General features: G+C 32.5%; 1 long non-coding RNA gene across 1 annotated transcript; it reads left to right on the forward strand.

Annotated features, from left to right (window-relative positions):
* Positions 1–7381: 7381 nt before the first annotated feature.
* Positions 7382–8073, forward strand: LOC131066565 (uncharacterized). Its single transcript, XR_009111691.2, has 2 exons — positions 7382–7574; positions 7782–8073. It is a non-coding gene; the product is annotated as an uncharacterized LOC131066565 (long non-coding RNA).
* Positions 8074–9689: the final 1616 nt, after the last annotated feature.

Here is a 9689-nt window from a genome sequence, read left to right on the forward strand (position 1 = left end):
TTTTCAAATTTATTGAAAAATGTATATTTATAAAAAATAGTAAAAAATATATCCATGCACTAAAGTTTCAAGTTATCAATATACACAAAAAAATTGATTAAAAAAAAGTAAAATTTACTAATTAGAGTGTGGTGGCTTGTCTAACTTCAATTTCAACATTTTATCAACAACTAAATTATGGTGTTTACTTTATAAAAAACTACATTCAAATAATTTTTTAAAATTTTATTAAAATTACAAACATAAAATAGACAAAAGAATATAAATTTTATTAGTTTACATCATTTCAAAATTCAAAACATATATTTCAATTTCTATTGATTTACTTTAAAAATTTGAATCATCATTGACCATTTCCTTTATAAAAGTGTGACACAACTTTGTACATTTACCCAGGGATGTAAAGTGTGGACACATCTATCCAGCCATCAGAAATGAAAATCTTACCAAGGAGGGACTTAGTTTTATTTTTAACTCTTCTTGACAAGTTTTTAATTTCTGATGCTTGGATAGACAAAGGTGTAAAGTGTGGGGGGCGCCCACCAAGGAAGGTGGTGCACCTTATGCTTAAGGAGGGGGAAGCGGTGGTAACACCACCACCTCTCCCTTTCCATTGCAAGAGAAGTGCTATGTGGGAGCGCTTAACACTCCCTTTTACCCACCATGTTAAATGCTAATGTGTCGACTATGTTCTTTTTGACATAGTCAAACCACTTTGCATAGCTTAGCAAAGTGGGATTTGCTAAAAGCAAATTAGTATATGGACTTTGTCAATAACATGGATTAATTAATAGAAGTTGTTTTTAATATAGAGTTCTATTTGAGAGGTAATTAATTATTATGACTTGGTAAGGAGGTGATTCATAGTACCATTTTAGTGAACTCTTATGTGTCGATCATATGATAGTGAGTTGTTGCTAAGTCATAGTGGTGTCATGTTGCATGTGAATTGTGGCAACCTAGTGAGCTTAAGTGTAGCCTTAGGATTCTCGTATTATTAGTATAAATAGATGAGTGAACTTGGAGGTTATGCACTCATTTTCCATTCTCATTCATTCACTCACTCATTCGTTTTCAATTTCATTTAGTTAGTCTCATTGCTTAGTGCTCATATTTGTTGAAAAGTGGTGTTAGTGTGAGAGAGAATAAGAGGAATATTTTGTAGTAGGATTTGGGAGAATTGTATTCCATTCCATCCCATATCATTTGTCCCATTGCTTAGAGATTTTATCATCTCTCTCATTTTTCTCTCAATCCATCTCAGTCGATTTTATTTCCTTTATCTCCTTCATTAAGTCAGTCTGTCCTTGAAGTCTTCAAGCATCTTGTTGCCATTGGCTAGCAAAAGTTGACATTATCAATTCCAACTCACACTCCTCATCATACACTTCATAAGAGTTGGTTAGAAATAATTTGATGTTACCCACTTGCTGGGTAACCCATGTGTCCATTACTGTAGCCTTATACTTAATGGCATACAATGTATCTATTTCTGTTTGTGGATTAGTGGAGGCATCTGCATTCCTGTAGCTTGGGAGGCTAGAGGAGTAGCAAGATATTTGAAAAATTATTCAGGATGTGCCAGTCTATCCTTCAAATATTTCTTGGATTGATTCTCCTTCTACATTCACACCTTGAATATCTCTATGGCAACATCCAAAGTTGCCACTTCTCCCCACTTTGTCTATTTTCCCAACTTTACCCAAGAGATTTGATAATTGAAAGGATTTATTTCTCTCTCATCTTTGTCTATCATTGGGGTGGGAAAATCAACAACTATCTCAACCACATATCATTGCGTGCATCCTTTGGAGTGACATAAGGTGTTCTTGCCTTCTTAGGACTCCCCGACACTTTTATTTTAGTGATTATATCTTGTAAGCTTATATTCTTCAACACCATCTTCTTCTTATTTTAAAAATTGAACTACAACCATCGGGGGACATCGAGATTATCTTCACCTTCATTAGAAGGTCCCTCTGTGCTTAAAATTTGATCTTCTCCCCCTTCTACCTCCTTCTGCTCGTTTGTCTCAACTTGGCCTTTCAGAGGAGTACTCTTTGGTGGTGGCCTAGAAGGTCTTCCTTGTCTACCTACACCTATCTTGACTCAAGTTATTACCTCTTTTTCTTCTCTTTCTCTTCAACAACTCTGCAAAAGAGTCTTTGTTGGATGTTGACTCCTTGCCACAAATAAAATAGATTTCTGGAGGTGAAGTGTAATAAGATATAGTGAATGGATTAAATAATATAGGGGGAGAGAAACCATCAAATGAAGAGTCTAAGAGTCTCTTTAGAGTTGATGTGAAAGGGGAAGATAATTCCTCATAGCGGGAGAGTTTATCCTATTGTTGACAAGGGGAACATTTTGTTGTTGTCATCAATGACAAATGGGAGATTGTTGAACATAGTGTTGTCATTGATATCATGGTTAATATCAAAGTATGTTTGATGAAAATGAAGCATGAGGAAGATGTCAAAGGTGGTTTGGAGATTTTTGGATAGATTCTATTGGTTAGATACTATTATTGATGTCAAGACAAACTATTACTTGCCAAATCTTAATATCACTATAAAAATAACATTAGGAGCATGCACCAAAATTTTAGGTTCCTAAATATATAACACATTTGTGGAAGTTTGGAGGTGTCTACACTAAGTTTTTGATGTTTACTACTCCCGGAGATGGTAATTGTACTTGGCCATATCGTCATTTTTTCTGGTATTGCATTCTACTGCTCTTTCTCATTGTAGCACCCATTTTGCACATTAAGGTTACACACGATGCATATTTTATCCAAGTTTCAAAGGATTTTCTCTAGAGGATAGAAAGTTACAAGAGACAAAGTACACATTTTGGTGATCGTGCAAGGGTTCTTATTGGATGCACCAAATGAAGGAAACAAGCACTAGATGGAGGAAGTTTGTGTAAGTAAAATGGGATAGGTTGAGTTCATGATGGGAGCTGCATAGCGTGTTCTTAATCTTGTGTTAATGTAATCATGTTTGGGCTGAGTGGACTACACATTACATGATGTTTTGAATTAGTTTCATCTTTGGATAACATGGTGAGTAATGGATAATGTAAATTGGTTCTACGCTGACATTAAGATGTTAATTATGAAATAGAGTGTATATATATTGTCAATCATGTTTTAAAGATGAGTGTGATTGTACATATCAATGATGATGTGAAGAAGGTGGTGAATGAATATGCATTGTAAGGTGTGTGAGTGAAGATTCAATATCATGTCCATATTGTGATGGTGTTGTGAAGTAGATTAGATTAGTTAGATGATACAAATTAAGTCAAAAAGGTTTGTATGTCAATTTATTTTATTCTTATATATATTCATGGCGATTGAGATTGGAGCCCCTTAATCTAAGTTGGTGCTTGAAGTGGCTAGGTTGTAGCTCAGTCAAAGGGGATTGGCATCTCCTGTAGGTTGGTTCTTGCAAATCAAAATAAGTGAAGGGATTGGTGTCTCCTTCTTGGGTTGTAATTCATGTGGGTTGGTGCCTACAAAAATATTATAAGTTTATTATTATTTTGTGAGGCTAGATTTGGGTAGTAGATCCAAACAACTATTCTCACTGTGATTTTTCCCATCTAGGTTTCCACATAAATGTGGTGCTCTTTTGTGTGGATGTATGGTTGTGTTCATTTCTTGCATGGTTTATTTTGATGTTATTGTTGATGTAGTAATGTTATTAATGTTGTAATAGTTTTTGAAGTTAAAATTTGGTATATATTGATTCACCCCCTTTCAGTATATCTTGTTTTAATCTAAATGTTGACAAAGAATTATTTTTTCTTTTAGTTTTCTTGATTTTATAAAAATATTTGAAAATGAAATAAAGTAAGCTTACATAAAAATTCAATCTATGAAAGAAATGTAAATATATCTAATCAAGAAAGTTATAATGGAACAAAGAATCAATAAAATATTTTACAATCCTTAGAAAATTTTTGATTACTAATTACTACTTTAATCTACTAAAAATGAAATATTTTATAAAATAAATCTACAATAGGGAACTTGTCCAAAGAGAAAAAGAAGCTCATTTGAAAAGGTTGCAAGATAAATTCTTGAATGATCTAGCTTCTATTTGTATTGCTTGTACTCTCCAATGTTAGGGTGCTCCTCTTGATGGAGGGATAGATTGGACTATGCAAATATTAGAGATTTCTTGGTAGGAACAAAAACTTTTAGAAATTTTTTGTATTGTGTGGGCATGCTAGAGCGAAATTATGAGATATTTTGGATTTAGCTTTACAGTGTGTTGTAGACTTTTAAAGGCAAATCTTATCCCTAAAGGAAAAGATGTAGAACTTTTATAAAAATAGTGAAGATGTGTCCAATTCTTTTAATTTTATTCTCCACAATTCTTCTCTATACTTCTTGGTTCTTGTTCATTCATAGAATCATAGATGATTGCAATATGGGGTGTCTTGTATAGGAGAAAGAACTATTAATCAAAGGGAAGATGATAATCATTTGAGAGGAGAATAATAATTGGAATTAGAAGATTCATGTGCAAAACTAATATGACAAGTTCACCCCTCTTGATAATTAGGTCAGGAGGTCACTCAAGTGAGCCTATATCTTAACATGGGGCACTCAAGTTACCCTAGGGTCTCTTGGGTGGAATTGCATATAAAGGCTCAATTTTTTTTTTCTCAAAAAGAAAAAAGGATACATAAGCTAGGTATGCATCTAGCAAGAATTGCAAACACATGAGGGAAGCAAAAATGGGTGAAAAATGACTTCTATTAAGAAGAGAAAAGCTATTAGGATAATTTTATGATTTTGCATGCGTTATGAGTAGACCACCAAATCATCATCGAAATTACATGTTAGCGCATATTATTTTAGGCACTTATAGATTCTTGTGAGTTGCAAGAGAAGAGTGTACACAAAGGAGGTTGTAGTAACAATCTATAACTCCATTAGGACCATTGAAAATATAATCTCTTCATCTACTTGCATTTGTAACTAACTGAACAAGACTTTGGCATAATCGAGTTCCCAAAGTTTTCAACCATTTTGTTTTCTCTCAATGGAACCTTATGTTGAGTACTTTACAAATTGTGTGGCATGTTATAATTACTAAATTTCATTTCTATTTTTTGAATATTTAGTACTATTGTAAGTCAAAACCCAAAATTCTAATAGATTGTTGATAGTTATTTAAGTATATCTTGCTTAAGAATCCATTGTTGATACATCACTAGGGTTGCTAATTTACTAATTATTTAATCAAATAGTGGAATTATTAAAATCCAATATTGCTCTTATAAAAATCATATTTGAAAAAAATAAAATTCCAATATACTTTTATTAAAAACCCATATTGACAATATTAGAATTCAATATGATAGAAAGTAAAAACCAAAACTAACAATATTAAATTTTTATTTTTTATTTTTGACAAAAGCAGCAAGCCACTAATATATATTAATATAATATTAAATTGGTTCAAGAACTCTTGGAGGAAAGATCCAAATATTAAAATTTGATATTCATATTTTAAGTATTAATAATTCTATTATTAGAGTTTAGACTACTAGTATTCTATTAAAATTTAACTAAATAATACTTTTTCCTATACAACCACTCACATTTGAATTGTCTATATTTTTTTTTACAAATTCTTGTTTCTTTATTCTACTTTTACATAAAGATTTTTAGATTGCAAGGTGCCAACTCTTTATCCTTTGAAGATCTATTCACTATCATACACCTTCTTCACAATTTCTAATGATTAACAACCAATTGATACTAATATGATATGTAATTTATCTATTTCATAGTAGAAATTCACAAAGCACATTCCTATGTTACTATGCTACTTGAATGTGTCATTATGCTGCCTATTTAGACATTTGAAATGCCATTTGAAGTTGAAGTTTTAAGAAAACTACAATGCAACACAACATTTTATTTAGTCTTATAAAACCTTGATATAGGAAAAAACTAGCTGGCAGCAACAATTGCTCATCTATTTAAATTATTATTGTTTAATACAAAGAAGTACAAAGATAAAAGATACATCCTTTAGTTTATTATCAAATCTGATATTTTACTTTTAGCTAGAATTCTTCTTCTTCTAGTTGTTTCAATGCTCAAACTTTCATCCAATCCTCTAATTGATTAAACCTTCATGCCTTCATATAATTGCTAAAAGTCTCCAACAATGCACTGGAATGTCTTCTTGTGTGGAAATGAATAAATAAAGTTGGAATTGGTTGTTTCTTCTTGTCACATGTGAAATTGAGATGAAATCACTCTTTTCTTTACACTGACAATTTCATAATTACTTTTTCAAAGAAACATTGAATCAACAATTTTATATTATCAAGATATGTCTAATCATTAAAAAGATGATGTTTAAGTAAAGTGAAAGACTATTGATCTTTCTTTCACATTGAAATGCATGATCAACCTTGATAGAACAGCTACCGTGTCCAAATTTTATTGCTTAAGACAAAGAAGTGCAATGATAAGAGATACAACTTTTCGTTGTCCTTCTTACTATCAAGTCTACTACTTTACTTTCAACTAGAATTCTTCTTCTTCTGTATGCTTTAATGCCTAAACTTGCATCGCATCCTTTAATTCATTAGACCTTCATGTCTCCATATAATTGCTAAAAGTCCCTAACAATCCATTGGAAACTCTTCTTGAATAGAAATGAAGAAACAAAGCTGAAATTGGTTGAAATTGAGATGAAATCACCCTTTTCATTAGACCAACAAATTCTTAATTATTTTCTAGAGAAACATTGAATTCAATAATGTGTAATCATTAAAAAGATTAAAGTAGATATGCGTGATCAACCTTGATAGGGCAGCCATGGTTTCCAAGTTCTATATAGAACCCATATGACAGTAACCGACCAGTCAAAAATCCAAGTTAAAAATGATGATGAGGGTGGGGGCTCGGGGGAGCAGACAAATGTCGGTTGGGGAGGGAATAGATGGGCACGTGTTAACCATTATTGTGCTACTGTCAAATCCCTTTATTCCCTTGGTTGAACCTCCCCTAGATAGGTCAATAACATGGGCTCCTCAAGATAAGCCTCCCATTCACTCCATCATTACTCATCCATTACTTTTTTTCCCTTTTCTGTTATCCAATTGTTCTGCATTCCTTCGTTTATTGGACCCACAATCATTTTCATGTCTTCCATCAATTTCCCACTTCTTGCCTGTCCGTTGGAATCCTCTGTAACCGAATAAAAGTGTAAAACCTTTGTCTATTATCGGATGGGATTAGTTAGACGTCGTAGTTGAGAATGGAAGAGTTCAGAAGATTCCCCACTGACGTTACCCAAGTCTTCTATCCTCCATATATACCTCTCTATTCTTCTCTTCTCATACCACTCATTATTTGCAGGCTCTTCATATTCCTCTGCTGGGACGGTTTTCTTTTTTCATTTCTGGATGAATGATTTGCTTCTTCTCTGGATTTCTGGTGAGGCAAATGGAAAGGAAGGAAGGTTGGTGTTAATGTTGACAGAAGATAGAGGGCACATACCTTCACATGCAGAGAGAGACTCTGCACTTGATTTGTATGTGCTTTCTATCCTTCTGTCATCACCTCCTTAATCACATCCTTCTCCCTTTCAAATGATCAAGAACTGACTCTTAATCCTTTAGATTGCCTAGATCTTACACCATTAAATTTCTTTCCTTTCATTTCAGTACCCTGATTTCAACTCTTTAATGGTGAACTGAATACTAATGTGTTGTATGTTGATCGGGTTTGCATTGACAAGTCATCTGAAACAGTAATTCACGGCAATACAGATTCGTTTGTTTTCCTGCAATGTGGGCGCCGGTGGATGCAGCAATCGAGGAATGAAGTTGGACTAGTGTAAGCAGCAACGATACCTATTGTATTACAAACATTTATATCAAATGCTGTGTAATCCAAGATTTGGATAATGTTATCACTCTCTCTCGGGATTGAAGATGTGGAGTTTTGTTCATAAAAATCATTTAAGATGGAATTTTTAATTTTTTGTTCAAGAATTATTAATAAATAATCAATTTCAATATCTACATTCAGATTTTTTTTCTCTTAATTAATAGTATTATATTTATTTTAATTTCTATTTTTTTTATTAAGTTAATTATTTATTGTTAAAATATTTACATAACACATTATTTAATTTTAATTTTGTTCTTTAAATTCTATTAGGAGAGTAATTTTGTTCTTTAAATCAAATTCATTACTCAAATTTAATTTTTTAAAAGTTTTTAGTAATTGATTTCAAAAATCCCTTTCAGTTATTGAGGATAGGGCTTCTTTTAAGTCTCCATTTAAATTTGAGTCTATGTGGTTTAGGGATTCTTCCTTTTTGCCTCTGCTTATGAAATGGTGGAATTCTGCTCCTTTTTGTTCTGGGTCCCATATGTTTCAGATTGCTAAGAAGTTAAGTTATTTGAAATTGAATATTAGGGAATGAAATATCTCGCATTTTAAGAACATTTTTCAGGAAAAACAAAGGATTCAAGATATGATTGAGTGTCTTAATACTCATGTGCTTCAACATGGTATGGTGCCACAAGTTTTTGATGAATTGAAGTCACTAAAATTACAGCTTGAGGAGGTGTTAGCTAGAGAAGAAATCTATTGGAGACAAAAATCTAGAGAGTTATGGCTTTTAGATGGTGACAAGAACACAAATTTTTTTCATTCTTCAACTAAGATTAAAAGATGTAAGAATAAGATATCTTGTATTCAGTGTCAGAATGAGAATTTATTGACAGAGCCGAAGGACATTGCTTCAGAGGCAATTAGGTTTTTTAAGTCATTATTATCTTTGGAAAATGGAAATCTCAGCAATGATATTATATCTAACATTCCTCCTTTAGTATCTTTGGAAGACAATAAGATGTTGATGTCTCCCTTTTCCTTAGAAGAAGTTAAGAGTGTTGTCTTTAATGCACTAAAACAGTCACTCATTGTGCTATCAAATTAATCAAATGCACTAAAACCCTTTATGCGCTACACTGTCCTACCAATGTGCTACCAACCTAATCCAATGTGCTAAAACCCCCCATGCGCTACAATACCCTATCTATGCACTAGCATATGCATCTAATGCGCTAAACTACTGCCCTAGGTTTCTATGCACTAACACAGAAAATGAAAGTGCTAAAAATCTATTTGTATGCACTAAACACATGGAAAACATGAAAAACGTGTGGTCAAAATTAAAAAAAAACACAAAAGGCGCATTTTTTGGAGCACTTACCGAAGGTCCATAGGCAGCGGGTCGCTAATATCGCCTAAATCGCTTGAATGTATGAGTATGGTACAAGATCAACATTTTCTCCACAAGCTCTCTTCTCCAAATCACAATGCACAAATGAAATCAAATGACCTATCTTTTTCACTTTTTACCTTATTAAGGGGTAAAAGGAGGGTAATTAAGTGGGGTGCATTTTTCCCATTGCCTAAATAACTTAATGGGCTATGTAATTCAATTTGTTTAATCATCCTTCATCCAAATATTAATTAAATTCAGATTTAATTAATCCTTTCCCTTTTTCAACTATTAATTAAATCAATATTTAATTAATTCACCCCAACACCCTTCTACTATTAATTAAATAAATTATTGAATTTATTTGATTTAATTCACCTAGCCAAATTTAGACCATTAATTAAATAAATC

The sequence above is a fragment of the Cryptomeria japonica genome, chromosome 1, assembly GCF_030272615.1.
Source record: "Cryptomeria japonica chromosome 1, Sugi_1.0, whole genome shotgun sequence".
Lineage (NCBI taxonomy): Eukaryota > Viridiplantae > Streptophyta > Pinopsida > Cupressales > Cupressaceae > Cryptomeria > Cryptomeria japonica.